We start from the raw sequence: 21,324 nt of genomic DNA on the forward strand, positions 1-21,324 counted from the left end.
GTATTTGGAGATCTATTCGATGTAATGACTTTTTGCGGTGTGTTTGTTGGGATCCGATGAATTGCGAGTTTATGATCAGATCTATCTATGAATATTATTTGAGTATTCTTTGATCTCTTATATGCATGATTATTATAGCCTCGTATTTCTTCTCTGAAACTTTGGTTTGGTTTGGCCAACTAAATTGATTTTTCTTGCAATGGGAAGAAGTGTTTTGTGATGGGTTCGATCTTGCGGTGTCCTCACCCAGTAACAGAAGGGGTAGTGAGGCACGCATATCATTGCTATTAAGGATAAAAATATGGGGTCTATTCCCACATGAATAGATCATGTTTACATGATGTCATCGTTCTTACACTACTAGGGAAAACCCTAGCAGTAGCGCGGGTATTTTGCCTATCAGTAGCATGGGACGACGCGCTACTGATAAGGCGCTACAGCTAAGGTGTAGCAGTAGCGCCTGTTGTCCCACGCTACTGCTATACATGGCTAGCAGTAGCGCACTTTAGTGCAGAGCGCTGCTGCTAATATCTGCAGCGCTTTTTAGCAGGAAGCGCTACTCGTAAGGCAGCGCTACTGCTAACTTTGTTCCCCTCGCTACTGCTAGTTTTATTAGTTTCTATTTTTTTTGCATATTTGTTTTGTATTTGAATTGGCTTTATACAATAATCTTTAGCATATCATACACATACAAATGTAATCATAGCATATACATACAAATAGTCTCATCAAATCATGTCATCATCATAATCATCATCCAACACAAAGTGGTCTCTCGTCATCATCTCGAAAATAGCGATACAAATCTCGATTACTTGCAACTACATCGTCATCCATCTAAAAAATGATATACGCGAGAAGAGCTATCACTTTGAGTGAGAGCGGAACTATGCAGTACATGAGTTCGTATCCCTCTCTAGCGTGAACCTAAACTAACTACTGCCTGTCACTCGGAAACCGAAAACCGGTACACCTGGGCCTGACACTCCGGCCACTCGTCGTATATATACTCCTGGTGTAGCACTTCTTCGCCATCGATGATCTATGCACCTGCATCGTCACATGAGTCGATGATATGCAACATATATAGTTGAGCAACAGAAAAAGATAGACTTGGCAAAAATAGAAGCAACATATCATAAGCATAAATAACAAAGTTGATCGTACCCAAAATGCCCTAACTAGAGTGATCGTCGCTAGTCGAGGAGGACGGTTTAATTACATCACAAATAAAGTTTCGTCGTGCATAACTCAAAGTTTCGTCATACAGAAAGTATGGACTAAACGGACACATTGTCATATATCGACAATCACTCCAACATGTAGTGCCATCCATCCAAGTTAGGGAGATAGCCCCGGAGACTAGTGAAAGGCTTCAGGTCAAGACGCTGAGCAGCTACCCGTGTTCGGACGTCTTCCCGCGACATTTGTCCTTCTTCGTAGAACATCCCTGTTTTTCCGACGACCTCCTTCATGATGATTTGGGAAAGTTCGCGCTGGATGTGATAGAACTCAGCTCGAAGTCGATGATCCTCGATATCTGCTAAGTTCTTTGCCCATTGCAGAATATGGGCATCGCCAGATCTAGGTGACATGCGAAGGTTCTAGTGATCCCGTCTATACTCCAGCATGTGGTGTAGGACATAGAATCCATTATTAAGAGAATCATTCGGTTGCTGGATGCAGCAGAAGTCGTTCTTATGGCCGAAGGCGAGCCTGCCGTCCCTTCTCTTCTTGTCCTTGACCTCTCGACCCCGTGCGTCGTAGTAAAACATAGCACTGTCGAGAACAAACTTGATGTGGGTGTAATCCTTTTTGGTAATGTTCTTCGACGAGTCCAAGTAAAGAGCGTGGGAGTATCGGGGGTAGAGGATGATGAGGACGGCGCGCCCACCACTGCGCAAAATAAGTACACCTCAAATTAGTTAGCCTCCACCGTGCAAATGAATGATTGAAATCGAAGGAAGGATATCCGCGCGGATGACTTACAGGGGATGCTAAGGCATGAGAATCGCCTCCTTGTCCTTATTGGCGAGAATGAAATTGATGATGTATTCCCTCGCGTATTCACGGTGCTTTGCGCAGACTCCCAAGAAGCCCTCGTGCATGAAGTACGGGTCAGCGACACAGATATGAGGTATCTGCTCAACCCCGATGTGGTAGTTCATGTGCAAGGCATAAAGGCACACAAACGTAAAATCCAGCTTCTTCACGTGAAACATGTCGAATATGTAATCGAATCGAAGGAAAAACTTCTCTGCGGGGAATGTGTCGACGCACGACAATTGCCGCGGAACGTTAACCACATAGAGTGGGTATCCTGGATCTTTCAAGGCGATGAGGCCTTTCTCTATCCGCAGCACATCGTCATGAAGTCTCCTTAGATCGCTGAATCTGGCCCCTAGCGCTGCTTCAGGTAGGATTGGTTGACCGGGGATATGCCATTTTGCCGCACCGGGGATATATATACGGTCTTGAACCCGAGGCTGCTGAGGCGGCTGGATCATAGAAGCATCTTTTTTGCCTTTCCTCGGTCTCTTCCTAGACTTCTTTACTACCGGAAGGTCGTCCATAATACGTTCAGCCTCCGGAGACGGCAATTCAGGCACCGACTCATGATGCTCAAACCCTAAGTAGGCGCCAATATTGGCATACTGTTGAATGTCATCGTCATCGTCATCCTCATCTATGGCGACGTCACCAGCGACTAATGGAGCCTTTTCCTCACCCCTCCGCTATCACCCAGCACGACACGACGCTAATTGGGTAGGTGAGGTGTTGATGTTCATACCTAACTGCGTGCTCATGGGTGTGCTCCCGGCCGCCTCCAGACGAAGCAGACTCTTTGGCCACAACAGGACCCACCCATTGCAACAATCACCAAGCCGCCACGGGGTCTCGTCGTCATCCCCCACTAGTACCAGAGGAGCCAAATTCTCGTGGCCCGTTTGACACTGGCCACGAAAACCTTGAAGACGTCCGGGGGGATCGGCCGGCTGTGGAACAATGGTTCCTTCGGCTCCATTATCGTCGCCTTCCCCACGTCCACCTTCTGGTCGCCGATGGTGTACAATATGGTGCACGGGGTTTCATTGGCCTGCAAAGAAAAGTCTGCGATGTGAGAAATCCGAAAGGCAACGAAAACGTGAGATTATACATTTATTGAAGGGGGCCGGTGTGACAGATACCGTGAGGGCGTCGAGCTCAGCCAAAGACGAAGCACCGCCGAGCATGTCCGATGCCGGAGCCGGTGCCGGAGCAGGTGCAGGAGCCGGTGCGGGAGCAGGTGCAGCTGCAGGTGCTGGTGCAACGCTAGTCGAGCTGCTCCACAAGAAGTCAACAAGGGGAAAGTCCGCTGCATTTTTTTCTGGATTTTGCCTGCTCCAATTGAAAACGGCCGGAACCAAGGAAGTAGACATATCTACAAGCACCTGTTTTGCGGCAGCTACCGCTGTTGCGACTGTCTCAGATGATTTCTTCTCAACCGCAATCTCAACCTTCTTGTCGATGTTTTCTTCAATTAACCTCCATCTTTCCTTTCTCTCCTCCGTGGTCTCACGGTAGTACTTCTTCCACGTGGCGCCGTCTCCGACACCGTGCACGCGTCCATACGACGGCCGAGTCTCCATCGGGAGTCGTTTCAATATGTTCAACGCCCGGTTGAATGGAGTGTCCCACTTGGGCCTCGCCAACTCCTTAGACGGCGAGTCGCTTTCGGCCGCAATCCTGTGCTGCTCTCTCTTCAAAAGGCACAAGGATCGTTTACAAATATGACTAACGTGCAGTCGAATTGATCAGAAACTAATATTACCAGCAATCTCATGAACTCCGTCGTGACCGCGTTCGTCTCGAAAACCTTCTTCACTGGGTCCCAACGGTGCCGGGCCCTGAGGACGTCACGCTCCTGCGGGACGGTGAACTCCGCCAAGGGGTCTGGGATGCCCAGACTCGCGACTTCCGCGTCCTCCTTGGCCCATATGGGCCTCTTCCCGCCGTAACCACGGCTTCCGAGGTGGTGGCACCCAATGTTCCTCTGTTGAAGCCCCTTCATGTACTTCGACTTTTTTTGGGCAGCTTCGGCCTCGCAAGCCGCCTTGAATATTTCAAAGTGCTTTGCCGTGATTGTCAGATTATCCTTTACAATCTCGAAGTAGGGTTCCTTTTTGTTGACGATCCGATATTTCACCCTTGATTTCCAGGCGGCCAACGCGTCGCTAAACTTGGTCATGGCGTGTTTGTTTATCTTCTTCATTGCCGGGTCCTTATCTGGATCTTTATAATCCTTTTCATTCCGGCCCGGGAACAGGAATATCTGGTGCAGCTTCTTTAGGAGGGAGGGCCTCATATTGTCTATCTTCTATAGTTTCTCATCGTTGATGGTGGCGGTTGTCCGTATGATGCAGCCTGTTTGATTGTCGTAGCACGCGGGCGCTTCCTCGGGCGCGTTTGGCTCAAAATTGCAATCGTCCACCTCCGTGACCACCAGTCTAGTAGTCCTGAGCTTGTTAGGAAGCCGTTGCCTCTTTGCTTTCGGTTCTATACCGGCTCCACTAGTCTCGGCGCCGGTCTCGGTCTGAGCGTCGGTCTCGATGCCGGTCTCAATCTCAGCGCCGGTCTCAGTCTCAGCGCCTGTCTCGATGTCGGTCTCAATCTCCGATGTGACAGGTGGACCCAGCAACATCAACTCTTGATCGTCGGCTTCCCTCAAAAATTCTTCTGTCGCCAGGTAGACGTTGTCGCAGTCACCAGAACCCTGTCCTTCATCGTTGCTAGCCATGTTTCCTACGATTAAATCTAGTCAATTAATTCTAGACCTAATAAAATGAATAATGACATAAAAAAGGCCTATGCTTTGCAGGAACGTTGACTCCTTCCCGGTGCGGCAAATCGCGGGCACTCGATATGTCCTAGTTTGTAGCACAAGTCATGCCGAAATTCACGGAAAATTTCGGCATGACCTTTGCTAAAAAGTGGACAAATCGAGCACCTGAAATTTGCCGGAATGGAAATGAATCAACATTCCGGCAAAACATAGGCCACCCGCGCTTCATTCCCTGGAAACAACAAAAGGCCACATGGGCACAATCGAACCACTTCAATGAAAAGATATAACATGACCACTTCAATGAAAATATAAAATCAACAATAAAAGTCTAGGAAGGATCATCTTTAAAATAAAACTTGCCTAAATTATTTTCCTAGAAAAATAGTGGTCTTTTCAAAAATCAAAAACCTTTGCAAAATGACCTCACTAAACACTTCTCTGCCTAGGACAGAACCCAAATTCTGTTCTAGCTATTCCCCTCTCTCTCTCTCTCACACACACACACACACACACACACACACATTATTTTCTCTAACGCTTCTATGCCTAGGACCGAACCCAATTAAATTGCAAAGGAACTCCATTTCTCTAACCCTTCTCACCTAATGCTCTAAAATAAATTTTTCCCCTAACCTAGCGAACCTAGTTAACCTAGCTTGTTAACCTAACGAACCTAATTAACCTAGCTATTTAACCTAGTTAGTTAACCTAGCTTGTTAACCTAACGAACCTAATTAGCCTAGCTATTTAACCTAGTTAGTTAACCTAGCTAGTTAACCTAGTTTACCTAGATAATTAACCTAATTAAAGTAGTTAACCTAGCTAGTTCTCTGTCAAAGCCCTAACTAAATTTTTGCACTAACCTAGATAATTAACCTAATTAAACTAGTTAACCTAACTAGTTAATTTTCTTTTCATTAGCAGTAGCGCGTTTCACAGTAAACGCACTGCTAAAATAAACTTAGCGGTAGCGCTCTTTCTAGAAGACCGCTACTACTATATGTAGCCTATCGGCTTAGTAGTGAGAATTTTAGTAGTAGCGCTTTTAAAAGTAGACGCGCTACTGCTACGTCTGTGTCTGCAGCACGTTTATCGTGCACGCGCTACTGCTATTTAGCAGTAGCGCCCTTTTTTAACAAGCGCTACTGCTAAAGTTCTGTGTATAAGGTTTTCCCTAGTAGTGTTATTGCATTACTCCGTTTCTCCATGAACTTAATACACTAGATGCATGTTGGATAGCGGTCGATGTGTGGAGCAATAGTAGTAGATGCAGGCAGGAGTCGGTCTACAAATCATGGACGTGATGCCTATATACATGATCATTGCCTTGGATATCGTCATAATTATTTGCTCTTCTATCAATTGCCCAACAGTAATTTGTTTACCCACCGTATGCTATTTTCTCGACAGAGGCCACTAGTGAAATCTATGATCCCCGGGTGTATCTTTTATCATATTGTTTTCAGATCTATTTTTCCAAAAACCCAAAAATACCTTGCTGCACTTTTTCTTTACTTATTTTATTTCGTGTTTTTGCAAGATCTATTTATCCAATCTACCAAAATTTTATCCATCTCAATACCGAGGAGGGATTGACAACCTCTCTTACGCGTTGGGTTGCAAGTATTTGTTCTTTGTGTGCAGGTACCGTTTACATAGTGTTGCTTGATGTCTCTTGAGATGCGTCGGTGTTTCCCCAAGGAATAAGGGAGGATGCAACACAACAACGGTAAGGTATTTCCCTCGGTGATGAGACCAAGGTTATCGAACAAGTAGGAGAACCACGCAACACTACGTAAACGGTACCTGCATACAAATAACAAATATTTGCAACCCGACGCGCTAAAGGGGTTGTCAATCCCTTTGGGGTAACGGTGCCAAAAAGTGACATAAGGATGGGACAAGATTGTAGTAGATTGATAAATGAAAATAAAAGTAAATAAAGCGCAGCAAGGTATTTTTGGGTTTTTGATAATATAGATCTGAAAATAGAAGAAGCAAATAAAAGAAAAGGCAATTGGCAATATGGATCTGAAAGTATATGATGGAAAATAGACCCGGGGCCCGTAGATTTCACTTGTGGCTTCTCTCGAGAAAATAGCAACGGTGGGTAGACAAATTACTATTGGGCAATTTATAGAAAAGCAAATAATTATGACGATATCCAAGACAATGATCATGTATATAGGAATCACGTCCAAGATTAGTAGACCGACTCCTCCCTACATCTACTACTATTACTCCACACATCGACCGCTATCCAGCATGCATCTAGTGTATTAAGTTCATGGAAAAATAGAGTAATGCAATAAGAACGATGACCTATGATACGTCTCCAACATATCTATAATTTATGAAGTATTCACACTATTATATTATCCATCTTAGATGTTTTATATGCATTTATATGCTATTTTATATGATTTTTGGGACTAACCTATTAACCTAGAGCCCAGTGCCAGTTTCTGTTTTTTCCTTGTTTTTGAGTTTTACAGAAAAGGAATACCAAACGGAGTCCAATTTACATGCCAATTTTTGTTGATTTTTTATGGACCAAAAGAAGCCCCTGGAGCAAAAGAGTTGGGCCAGAAGAGTGCCGGGCTGTCCACGAGGGTGGGGGCGCGCCCACCCCCCTGGGCGTGGGCCCCTGCCTCGTGGACTACTCGGAGACCCCCCTGACGTGAAACCAACGCCAAAAATTCCTATAAATACAGAAACCCCCAGAAAATAACCTAGATCGGAAGTTCCGCCGCCGCACGCCTATGTAGCCACGAGAAGTCAATCTAGGCCCTCTCTGGCACCCTACCGGAGGGGGCCATCATCACCAGAGGCCATGGAGGAGGATCCCGGAGGGGCCATCATCGCCATGAAGGCCAAGGACCAGAGGAAGAACCTCTCCCCATCTAGGGGGGAGGCCATGGAGGAGGAAGCACAAGGGGGAGAACCTCTCCTCCTCTCTCTAGGTGGCACCGGAGTGCCATCGGGAGGGGAATCATCGCCGCGGTGATCGTCTTCATCAACATCACCATCATCATCACCATCATCATCACCATCCTCATCTATTTTACGCGGTCCACTCTCCCGCACCCCGCTATAATCCCTACTTGAACATGGTGCTTTATGCCACATATTATGATCCAATGATGTGTTGCCATCCTATGATGTTTTGAGTAGATATCATTTGTCTTTGGGTTGATTGATGATCTAGATTGGTATGAGTTGTATGTTTTATTTTGGTGCTGTCCTATGGTGCCCTCCGTGTCGCGCAAGCGTGAGGGATTCCCGCTATAGGGTGTTGCAATACGTTCATGATTCACTTATAGTGGGTTGGTGAGTGACTGAAACACAAACCCGAGTAAGGGGGTTGTTGCGTATGGGAATAAAGAGGACTTGATGCTTTAATGCTATGGTTGGTTTTACCTTAATGATCTTTAGTAGTTGCGGATGCTTGCTAGAGTTCCAATCATAAGTGCATATGATCCAAGAAGAGAAAGTATGTTAGCTTATGCCTCTCCCTCATATGAAATTGCAATAGTGGTTACCGGTCTTGTTAACGATTGCCTAGGATAATTCCTCACACAGACCCATCATTATTCCACACTCGCTATTTATAATATTTAGTAATATATTCTAAATTTATGATAACAGCACCTACTTTTATGTTTTAAGCTCTCCGATATCATGCAAAGTTATCCTCTTCATACCCACAACATAGTTTTATTTCTCGTTTCTAGTTGGAAGCAAACGTTCGGTGTACGTAGAGACGTATCAGTGGCAGATAGGACTTGAGAGAATATTGATCTGACCTTTAGCTCCTTGTGGGTTCGACACTCCATACTTATCACTTCCAGCATTGGGAATTGCTACCATGATTCCCTGCACTTGGGGATTATCAAGCTCTTTTCTGGCGCCGTTGCCGGGGAGCAATAGCGTGGGGTTGATATTCTCGTGTGTGCTTGTTTGCTTTCTTCACTAAGTAGATTTTGTTTTTCCTTTTTGTTTCTGTTTAGTTGTGGGTGAAACATACAAAAAAATTTAGAAGAATGAAAGTACAAAAAAATTTACTTGCCTATCATGCCTAAAAAGTTTTTCAATAAGAGAAGTGATTGGAAGATTATGCATTGAAGAAGTGAGGGTCGACCTTGAGCACTTGTGTTCATGCTCACGGAAACAATGTAGAATTTTTCATGGAAGTTTCTCTGTAAATAATTATCCCCTTGTGTATATCCATTGTGTTATAAAAATAATGTGCCAAGCTTTGGTTTTAGGATGATTAGATTGCTTGTTTACTATGTGCAGAACAAAAACAGAAACTTTGGCTGTAGTGCATGAATTTATATTTTTTACTGGAGAGACAAATGGGTCTGAAACTTTTTGCACATTACTTATGTACAAATTTTCCAAATTGTAAAATATATTTCATAATTTTAGGAGTTACAGAAGTTTACCAAACTTCCAGATTACTACAGACTGTTCTGTTTTTAACAGATTCTGTTTTGCGTGTGTTGTTTGCTTACTTCGATGAATTTACGGCTAGTATCGGGGGGTATGAACCATAGAGAAGTTGGAATACAGTAGGTTTAACACCAATATAAATAAGGAATGAGTTCATTACAGTACCTAAAGGTAGTGATTTTCTTTATTACACTAACGGATCTCACAAGTTTTTGTTAAAGTTTTGTGTGGATGAAGTGTCCGAAGGTCGAGGAGATATCAATATGAGAAGAATAAAGAGAGGCAAGAGTTCAAGCTTGGGGATTCCCAAGGCACCGCAAGTAAATATTTCAAAGGATACTCAAGCATCTAAGCTTGGGGATGCCCCGGTTGGCATCCCATCTTTCTTCTTCAACAAATATCGGTATACCTCGGTTTTTGTTTTGTTCACATGATTTGTGTCCTTTGTGTTTTTGTTTTTTCCTTTAAGAACCATGCTAGTATGAGATAGCCTTTCATTGATTTATAGAATACTTTATGTGCTTCACTTATATCTTTTAAGTACGATCTTATAGAATTGCTCTTCGTGCTTCACTTAAATCTTTTGAGTATGGTTTTATAGAATGCTTCGTGTGCTTCACTTATATATATTGAGCTTGGATATTGGTTAGTCTATGTTAATTGTAGAATGCTCCATGAACTTCACTTATATCTTTTGGAGTATGAATAATACTATCATTTAAAGTGGGTTTGGAAGAGTGTCAACTTTTGGAATTAGTGATCCCACTACTTTGGAGGGTGTTGAATCTTAGTGTGATATTTATGAAAGTGGATTTGGAAGTGTGTCAACTTTAGCTAGTAATGATTCCACTATTTCGGAAGAGGTTCCAATTGATTATGAGAACAAAGTTGCTATTCATGATGCTACTGAAAATTGTTATGCGGGAGGAATACATGCTTGTAGGAGTTGCAATAATATCAAGTTTCCTCTCTATGTGCTTAAAGTTTTGAAGTTATACTTGTTTTGCCTTCATATACTAGTTGATTCTTGTTCCCATAAGTTGTGTGCTCACAAAATCCCTAGGCATAGGAAGTGGATTAGATTTAAATGTGCTAGTCATATTCTTCAAGATGCTCTCTTTGTGTTTCAATTCTTGTCTATTATGTGAGCATCATTGAAATCATCATGCCTAGCTAAAAGGCATTAAACAAAAGCGCTTGTTGGGAGAAAACCCAATATTTACCCTTACTGTTTTTGTGTGTTTACATGATTAAGCTAATGTAGTAATCATGTTTTATAGCTTTTGTTTCAATAAAGTGCCATGTAAGACCTTTGGGAATCCTTGGGTGAAAGTTAATGTGATCTTGCTGTAAAAAAACAGAAACTTTGCGCTCACGATATTAGCTACCATTTTTTACAGAAGAGTGATTTTGAGTTGATTCTTTTTGGAGAAGATTAATAGACAAATTCCTCACGTCCACCAATTTATTTCATAATTTTTGGAGTAGAAGAAGTATGGTTTCTGTTCAGATCATTACAGATTGTTTTGTTTCTGACAGATTATGTTTTCATTGCATAGTTTGCTTGTTTTCTAGTTTCTATGGCCTATATTTCTCAATATAAATTGTAGAAATGATATGGTACAGTAGGCATTGTGAGAGAACAATTATGAACCTTGTCTCGGACAGTACCAAAGTGAATGGTTTACTCTTTATCATACTAACCTATCTCACGAAGTTCCGTTAAGTTTTGTGTGATTGAAGTTTTCAAGCTTTGGGTGAGATAACGATATGAGGAGAATAAGGAGTGGAAAGACCCTAAGATTGGGGATGCCCAAGGCACCCCAAGGTAATATTCAAGGAAGACTCAAGCGCCTAAGCTTGGGGATGCCCCGGAAGGCATCCCCTCTTTCGTCTTCAAAACTATCGGTATACCTTACTCGGAGCTATATTTTTATTCATCACATGATATGTGTTTTGCTTGGAGCGTATTTTCACTTTTACTTGATTTTTGAATAAAATCATTAGATCTGAAATCTTGAATGAAAAAGAATCCTCCCATGGCTAGTTAATTATTTGACTACTCAGTGTTCTTCACTTATGTCTTTTGCAGTAGTTTGTCATTTACTCACGTGCTTCACATATATCCTATGAGTAAACGACTGAATGAATTGAATATCATAAATCTGAATGTATATATGTTTCATATGCTTATACCATGGGGAGTAATGACCTCACACAGAATAAGTATAGGTAGTAAACTTATTGAAAGTTAGCAAGTGCAGAATTGGTCACTTGAACAATTCATGAAAGAATATTGAAGGAAGAGAGATTTCACATATAAATATACTATCTTGGACATCTTTTGTAATTGTGAGCACTCGTTAAAATATGGCATGCTAAAAGGTTGAAGTTGGACAAGGAAGACAACTTAATGGGTTATGTTTTCCTATATCCGAAATGTTATATTGTCTTGGATCATCCAACATGTTGGGCTTGCCTTTCCCTCTCATGCTAGCCAAATTCTTTGCACCAAGTAGAAATACTACTTGTGCTTCCAAACATCCCTTAAACTAGTTTTGCCATGAGAGTCCATCATACCTACCTAAGGATTGAGTAAGATCCTTCAAGTAAGTTGTCATTGGTGCATGCAATAAAAATTGCTCCTTAAATATGTATGATCTATTAGTGCGAAGAGAATAAGCTTTATATGAACTTGTGATAGGGAAGAAATAAAAGCGACGGACCGCATAATAAAGGTCTTTATCACAAGGGGCAATATAAAGTGACGTTCTTTTGCATTAAGATTTTGTGCATCCAACCATAAAAGCGCATGACAACCTCTTCTTCCCTCTGCGAAGGGCCTATCTTTTACTTTTACCTTCTACCCTTATACAAGAGTCATGGTGATCATCACCTTTCCTTTTTACACTTTTTCCTTTGGCAAGCAATTTGTGTTGGAGTGATCCGGATATATATATCCACTTGGATGTAGGTTTTCAGGAGTTATTATTTTGACATTACCCTTGAGGTAAAAGGTTGGGAGGCAAAACTATAAGCCCCTATCTTTCTCTGTGTCCGATTAAAACTTTGAACCCATAAATATCACGTGAGTGTTAGCAATTGTGAAAGATTAAATGATAGTTGAGTATGTGGAGTTTGCTTAATCAAAGCTCTGAGATAGAACCTTCCTGAAAATAAGATGAATTGCAATTGTTTGATGACTGAGAATATTGTTTGCTAGTTTTCAAGAAAGTTTACGATCTATACTTTAACATGTGAATAGCTTGTTACTTGATCATGAAAAGTTTTATGAGATGAGCTACTGTTATGACATATAATGATGCTAGAAAAGGTGACTGAAATTATCATTGATCAAACTTTTGCACCTGCTAGCATTCACACTTCATAAATTATTTCTTTTATCATTTACCTACTCGAGGACGAGCAGGAATTAAGCTTGGGGATGCTGATATGTCTCCAACGTATCTATAATTTATGAAGTATTCATGCTATTATATTATCCATGTTAGATGTTTTATATGCATTTATATGCTATTTTATATGATTTTTGGGACTAACCTATTAACCTAGAGCCCAGTGCCAGTTTCTGTTTTTTTCCTTGTTTTTGAGTTTTACAGAAAAGGAATACCAAACGGAGTCCAATTGACGTGCCAATTTTTGTTGATTTTTTATGGACCAAAAGAAGCCCCTGGAGCAAAAGAGTTGGGCCAGAAGAGTCCGGGGCTGTCCACGAGGGTGGGGGCGCGCCCACCCCCCGGGCATGGGCCCCTGCCTCGTGGACTACTCGGAGACCCCCCCCCCCCGACGTGAAACCAATGCCAAAAATTCCTATAAATACAGAAACCCCCAGAAAATAACCTAGATCGGAAGTTCCGCCGCCGCAAGCCTCTGTAGCCACGAGAAATCAATCTAGGCCCTCTCTGGCACCCTGCCGGAGGGGCCATCATCACCAGAGGCCATGGAGGAGGATCCCGGAGGGGCCATCATCGCCATGAAGGCCAAGGACCAGAGGGAGAACCTCTCCCCATCTAGGGGGGAGGCCATGGAGGAGGAAGCACAAGGGGGAGAACCTCTCCTCCTCTCTCTCGGTGGCACCGGAGTGCCATCGGGAGGGGAATCATCACCGCGGTGATCGTCTTCATCAACATCACCATCATCATCACCATCCTCATCTATTTTACGCGGTCCACTCTCCCGCACCCCGCTGAAATCCCTACTAGAAAATGGTGCTTTATGCCACATATTATGATCCAATGATGTGTTGCCATCCTATGATGGTTTGAGTAGATATCCTTTGTCTTTGGGTTGATTGATGATCTAGATTGGTATGAGTTGTATGTTTTATTTTGGTGCTGTCCTATGGTGCCCTCCGTGTCGCGCAAGCATGAGGGATTCCCGCTATAGGGTGTTGCAATACATTCATGATTCGCTTATAGTGGGTTGGTGAGTGACTGAAACACAAACCCGAGTAAGGGGGTTGTTGCGTATGGGAATAAAGAGGACTTGATGCTTTAATGCTATGGTTGGGTTTTACCTTAATGACCTTAAGTAGTTGCGGATGCTTGCTAGAGTTCCAATCACAAGTGCATATGATCCAAAAAGAGAAAGTATGTTAGCTTATGCCTCTCCCTCATATGAAATTGCAATAGTGGTTACCAGTCTTGTTAATGATTGCCTAGGATAATTCCGCACACAGACCCATCATTATTCCACACTCGCTATTTATAATATTTAGTAATATATTCTAACTTTATGATAACAGCACCTACTTTTATGTTTTAAGCTCTCCGATATCATGCAAAGTTATCCTCTTCATACCCACAACGTAGTTTTATTTCTCGTTTCTAGTTGGAAGCAAACGTTCGGTGTATGTAGAGTCGTATCAGTGGCAGATAGGACTGGAGAGAATATTGATCTTACCTTTAGCTCCTTGTGGGTTCGACACTCCATACTTATCACTTCCACCATTGGGAATTGCTACGATGATTCCCTGCACTTGGGGATTATCAAGCTCTTTTTTGGCGCTGTTGCTAGGGAGCAATAGCGTGGGGTTGATATTAAATCAAGGCAAATCCGATCATAAACTCACAATTCATCATATCCCAACAAACACACCGCAAAGAGTCATTACATCAAATAGATCTGCAAGAGACCGTTGTATTGAGAATCAAAAGAGAGGGAGGAAGCAATATAGCTACTAACTACGGACCCGTACGTCTACAATGAACTACTCACGCATCATCAGAGAGGCACCAATGAGGATGATGAACCCCTCCGTGATGGTGTCTAGATTGGATCTATGGTTTATGGAACTTGCGGCGGCTGGAATTGATTTTCGTCGACTCCACTAGGGTTTCTGGAGCAAGGAGGTATTTATAGAGCGGAGAGGCGGTGCGGAATGCGACCGAGGTGGGCACAACCCACCTGGGCGCGCCAGGGAGCCCAGGCGCGCCCTGGTGGGTTGTGCCCCCCTCGGGGTACTCCCCAGGTACTTCTCTGGCCGATCTGGTGACTTATGGTCCAAAAAAATCCACAAAAAGTTTCGCTGCATTTGGAATCCGTTTGATATTGATTTTCTATGATGTAAAAAACAAGCAGTAAACAACAATTGGCACTTGGCACTGTTTCAATAGGTTAGTCCCAAAGAATGATATAAAATGCTTGTAAAATGATTGTAAAACATCCAAGAATTATAATATAACAGCATGGAACAATCAAAAATTATAGATACGTTGGAGACATATCATTGCTTGGTTCTCCTATTGGATTGATAACCTTGGTTTCATAACTGAGGGAAATACTTACCGTTGATGTGCTGCATCATCCTCTCCTCTTCGGGGAAATACCAAGGCAGATACAAGCAATCAGCGACGTTGAGCTCCCACCTCCGTCGATTGACCACAACCCTCTAAACAGTCAGATGCGCGTCCCTGCGGCTGATGGGACGTCCTCTCCGTCTCCTCTGTGGTTCTCCCAGAACCTGGCGACCGAGAACAGCAAGGGACGCGTATTTCGGGGCGTGGCGGTGGGCGTCTAGATCAAGGGGGTGTCAGTGTCAAAACCGGCAGATCTCGGGTAGGGGGTCCCGAACTGTGCATCTAAGGATCGATGGTAACAGGAGACAGGGGACACAATGTTTTACCCAGGTTCGGGCCCTCTTGATGGAGGTAATACTCTACATCCTGCTTGATTGACTTTAATGAGTATAGGGGTTACAAGAGTTGATCTACCACGAGATCGTAATGGCTAAACCCTAGATGTCTAGCCTGTATGATTATGATTGTGATTGCCTCTAAGGACTAAACCCTCCGGTTTATATAGACACCGGAGGGGGCTAGGGTTGTACATAGTCGGTTTATAGAGAAAGGAATCTTCATATCCGCACGGTAAGCTTGCCTTCCACGCCAAGGAGAGTCCCATCTGGACACGAGGGAAGGACTTCTATCTTGTATCTTCATGGCCCATCTGTCCGGCCCACGTCATATAGCCCGGACACCCGAGGACCCCATAATCCAGGACTCCCTCAGTAGCCCCTGAACCAGTCTTCAATGACGATGTGTCCGGCGCGCAGATTGTCTTCGGCATTGCAAGGCGGGTTCCTCCTCCGAACACTTCAAAGCGGTTGATCGTCAGTACTATATCCGGCTCTGTACAACAGCCATACCTCTGGATTACAAGGGCAGAATACAGATAAGTTCTGTCTTCTGAAGATTTCACCGGTGAGACATTACATCCGGCCAATCTATTATTTCAAACCGTTTTTTGGCCTCCCGTTTCATGTTTTGAGACGCAAACACCCGACGACACGTCTTGTCAAAGCAGAGATCGTGCCCCCTTATTATGGGATTCTCATCAATACGGGTTTGGGAAACCCAACCGTGCCGTTTCGCATGACCCCTTGGAAATAGGCGAGCTTTAAGGCTCGTGGGGGACGCATGATGTTCACTGCCTTTATAAGGAGATAAGATTCCCCCTTTTTACCCCACGCCTTCCCCTTCCTCAGTCTATCTGTCCTCAAGCTCCAGCGCCCAAGCTTCAATCCTCTGCATTCCCAGAAAGTACTCCAGCCATGTCCGGATCCGGAGCGCAGGGCAAGTGGATGGCTTCCTCCGTCATGGAGAAAAACATCAAGGAACTCCGGGAAGCGGGGTACCTGACCAAGGAGATCGCCCACAGGCTTCCAGCCAAAAAGCAGATCATCCCCATGTTGGGGAACGTAGTAATTTCAAAAAATTTCCTACGCACACACAAGATCATGGTGATGCATAGCAACGAGAGGGGAGAGTGTTGTCCACGTACCCTCGTAGACCGATAGCGGAAGCGTTATCACAACGCAGTTGATGTAGTCATACGTCTTCACGATCCGACCGATCAAGTACCGAACGTACGGCACCTCCGAGTTCTACACACGTTCAGCTCGATGACGTCCCTCGAACTCCGATCCAGCCGAGTGTTGAGGGAGAGTTTCGTCAGCACGACGGCGTGCTGACGATGATGATGTTCCACCGACGCAGGGCTTCGCCTAAGCTCCGCAACGGTATTATCGAGGTGTAATATGGTGGAGGGGGGCACCGCACACGGCTAAGAGATCTCAAGGACCAATTGTTGTGTCTCTGGGGTGCCCCCCTGCCCCCGTATATAAAGGAGCAAGGGGGAGGCAGCCGGCCAAGGGGAGAGGCGCGCCATAGGGGGGAGTCCTACTCCCACCGGGAGTAGGACTCCTCCTTTCCTTGTGGGAGTAGGAGAAGGGAAGGGGGAAGGAGAAAGAAGGAAGGGTGCGCCCCCCTTCCCTAGTCCAATTCGGACCAGACCATGGGGAGGGGTGCGGCCACCTTTTGAGGCCTTTCTCTCCTTTCCCGTATGGCCCATTAAGGCCCAATACGAATTCCCGTAACTCTCCGGTACTCCGAAAAATACCCGAATCACTCGGAACCTTTCCGAAGTCCGAATATAGTCGTCCAATATATCGATTTTTACGTCTCGACCATTTCGAGACTCCTCGTCATATCCCCGATCTCATCCGGGACTCCGAACTCCTTCGGTACATCAAAACTCAATAAAACTGTCATCGTAACGTTAAGCGTGCGGACCCTACGGGTTCGAGAACTATGTAGACATGACCGAGACACGTCTCCGGTCAATAACCAATAGCGGGACCTGGATGCCCATATTGGCTCCCACATATTCTACGAAGATCTTTATCGGTCAGACCGCATAACAACATACGTTGTTCCCTTTGTCACCGGTATGTTACTTGCCCGAGATTTGATCGTCGGTATCTCGATACCTAGTTCAATCTCGTTACCGGCAAGTCTCTTTACTCGTTCCGTAACACATCATCCCGCAACTAACTCATTAGTCACAATGCTTGCAAGGCTTATAGTGATGTGCATTACCGAGTGGGCCCAGAGATACCTCTCCGACAATCGGAGTGACAAATCCTAATCTCGAAATACGCCAACCCAACAAGTACCTTTGGAGACACCTGTAGAGCACCTTTATAATCACCCATTTACGTTGTGACGTTTGGTAGCACACAAAGTGTTCCTCCGGTAAACGGGAGTTGCATAATCTCATAGTCATAGGAACATGTATAAGTCATGAAGAAAGCAATAGCAACATACTAAACGATCGAGTGCTAAGCTAACGGAATGGGTCAAGTCAATCACGTCATTCTCCTAATGAGGTGATCTCGTTAATCAAATGACAACTTATGTCTATGGCTAGGAAACATAACCATCTTTGATTAACGAGCTAGTCAAGTAGAGGCATACTAGTGACACTCTGTTTGTCTATATATTCACACATGTATTATGTTTCCGGTTAATACAATTCTAGCATGAATAATAAACATTTATCATGATATAAGGAAATATATAATACTTTATTATTGCCTCTAGGGCATATTTCCTTCAGTCTCCCACTTGCACTAGAGTCAATAATCTAGTTCACATCGCCATGTGATTTAACATCAATAATTCACATCACCATGTGATTAACACCCATAGTTCACATCTCTATGTGATCAACACTCAAAGGGTTTACTAGAGTCAATAATCTAGTTCACATCGCTATGTGATTAACACCCAAAGAGTACTAAGGTGTGATCATGTTTTGATTGTGAGATAATTTTAGTCAACGGGTCTGTCACATTCAGATCCGTAAGTATTTTGCAAATATCTATGTCTACAATGCTCTGCACGGAGCTACTCTAGCTAATTGCTCACACTTTCAATATGTATCTAGACCGAGACTTAGAGTCATCTAGATTTAGTGTCAAAACTTACATCGACGTAACCCTTTACGACGAACCTTTTGTCACTTCCATAATCGAGAAACATATCCTTATTCCACTAAGGATAATTTTGACCGCTGTTCAGTGATCTACTCCTAGATCACTATTGTACTCCCTTGCCAAAATCAGTGTAGGGTATACAATAGATCTGGTACACAGCATGGCATACTTTATAGAACCTATGGCCAAGGCATAGGGAATGACTTTCATTCTCTTTCTATCTTTTGCCGTGGTCGGGCTTTGAGTCTTTACTCAATTTCACACCTTGTAACACAGGCAAGAACTCTTTCTTTGACTGTTCTATTTTGAACTACTTCAAAATCTTGTTAAGGTATGTACTCATTGAAAAACTTATCAAGCGTCTTCATCTATCTCTATAGATCTTGATGCTCAATATGTAAGCAGCTTCACCGAGGTCTATCTTTGAAAAACTCCTTTCAAACACTCCTTTATGCTTTGCAGAATAATTCTACATTATTTCTGATTAACAATATGTCATTCACATATACCTATCAGAAATGTTGTAGTGCTCCCACTCACTTTCTTGTAAATACAGGCTTCACCGCAAGTCTGTATAACACTATATCCTTTGATCAACTTATCAAAGTGTATATTCCAACTCCGAGATGCTTGCACCAGTCCATAGATGGATCGCTGGAGCTTGCATATTTTGTTAGCACCTTTAGGATTGACAAAACCTTCTGGTTGCATCATATACAACTCTTCTTTAATAAATCCATTAAGGAATGTAGTTTTGTTTATCCATTTGCCAGATTTCATAAAATGCGGCAATTACTAACATGATTCAGACAGAGTTAAGCATAGATACGAGTGAGAAACTCTCATCGTAGTCAACATCTTGAACTTGTCGAAAACCTTTTTGCGACAATTCTAGCTTTGTAGATAGTGACACTACTATCAGCATCCGTCTTCCTCTTGAAGATCCATTTAATCTCAATGGCTCGCCGATCATTGGGCAAGTCAATCAAAGTCCATACTTTGTTCTTCATACATGGATCTCATCTCAGATTTCATGGCCTCAAGCCATTTTGCGGAATCTGGGCTCACCATCGCTTCTTCATAGTTCGTAGGTTCGTCATGGTCTAGTAACATAACCTCCAGAACAGGATTACCGTACCACTCTGGTGCGGATCTTACTCTGGTTTACCTACGAGGTTTGGTAGTAACTTGATCTGAAGTTACATGATCATCATCATTAACTTCCTCACTAATTGGTGTAGAAGTCACAGGAACAGATTTCTGTGATCCAATAAGGGAGCAGGTACAGTTACCTCATCAAGTTCTACTTTCCTCCCACTCACATCTTTCGAGAGAAACTCCTTCTCTAGAAAGGATCCATACTTAGCAACGAATGTCTTGCCTTCGGATCTGTGATAGAAGGTGTACCCAACTGTCTCCTTTGGGTATCCTATGAAGACACATTTCTCCGATTTGGGTTTGAGCTTATCAGGATGAAACTTTTTCACATAAGCATCGCAACCCCAAAATTTTAAGAAACGACAACTTTGGTTTCTTGCCAAACCACAGTTCATAAGGCGTCGTCTCAACGGATTTTGATGGTGCCCTATTTAACGTGAATGCAGCTGTCTCTAATGCATAACCCCCAAAACGATTAGTGGTAAATTGGTAAGAGACATCATAGATTGCACTATATCCAATAAAGTACGGTTATGACGTTCGGACACACCATTATGCTGTGGTGTTCCAGGTGGCATGAATTTGTGAAACTATTCCACATTGTTTTAACTGAAGGCCAAACTCGTAACTTAAATACTCTTCTCCACGATCAGATCGTAGAAACTTTATTTTCTTGTTACGATGATTTTCTGCTTCACTCTGAAATTATATGAACTTTTCAAATGTTTCAGACTCTTGTTTCATTAAGTAGATATACCCATATCTGCTCAAATCATCTGTGAAGGTCAGAAAATAATGATACCTGCTACGAGCCTCAATATTCATCGGACCACATACATCTGTATGTATGATTTCCAACAAATCTGTTGCTCTCTCCATAGTTCCGGAGAACGGCGTTTTAGTCATCTTGCCCATGAGGCACGGTTCGCAAGCATCAAGTGATTCATAATCAAGTGATTCCAAAATCCCATCAGTATGGAGTTTCTTCATGCGCTTTACACCAATATGACCTAAACGGCAGTGCCACAAATAAGTTGCACTATCATTATTAACTTTGCATCTTTTGGCTTCAATATTATGAATATGTGTATCACTACGATCGAGATCCAACAAACCATTTTCGTTGGTGTGTATGACCATAGAAGGTTTTATTCATGTAAACAGAACAACAATTGTTCTCTAATTTAAATGAATAACCGTATTGCAATAAACATGATCAAATCATATTCATGCTCAACGCAAACACCAAATAACACTTATTTAGTTTCAACACTAATCCCGAAAGTACAGGGAGTGTGCGATGATGATCATATCAATCTTGGAACTACTTCCAACACACATCGTCACCTCGCCTTTTACTAGTCTCTGTTTATTCTGCAACTCCCGTTTTCGAGTTACTACTCTTTAGCAACTGAACCAGTATCAATTACCGAGGGGTTGCTATAAACACTAGTAAAGTACACATCAATAATCTGTATATCAAATATACCTTTGTTCACTTTTACTAGTCTCTGTTTATTCTGCAACTCCCGTTTCGAGTTACTACTCTTAGCAACTGAACCAGTATCAATTACCGAGGGGTTGCTAT

Source organism: Triticum aestivum, chromosome 3D (assembly GCF_018294505.1).
Source record: "Triticum aestivum cultivar Chinese Spring chromosome 3D, IWGSC CS RefSeq v2.1, whole genome shotgun sequence".
Classification (NCBI taxonomy): Eukaryota; Viridiplantae; Streptophyta; class Magnoliopsida; order Poales; family Poaceae; genus Triticum; species Triticum aestivum.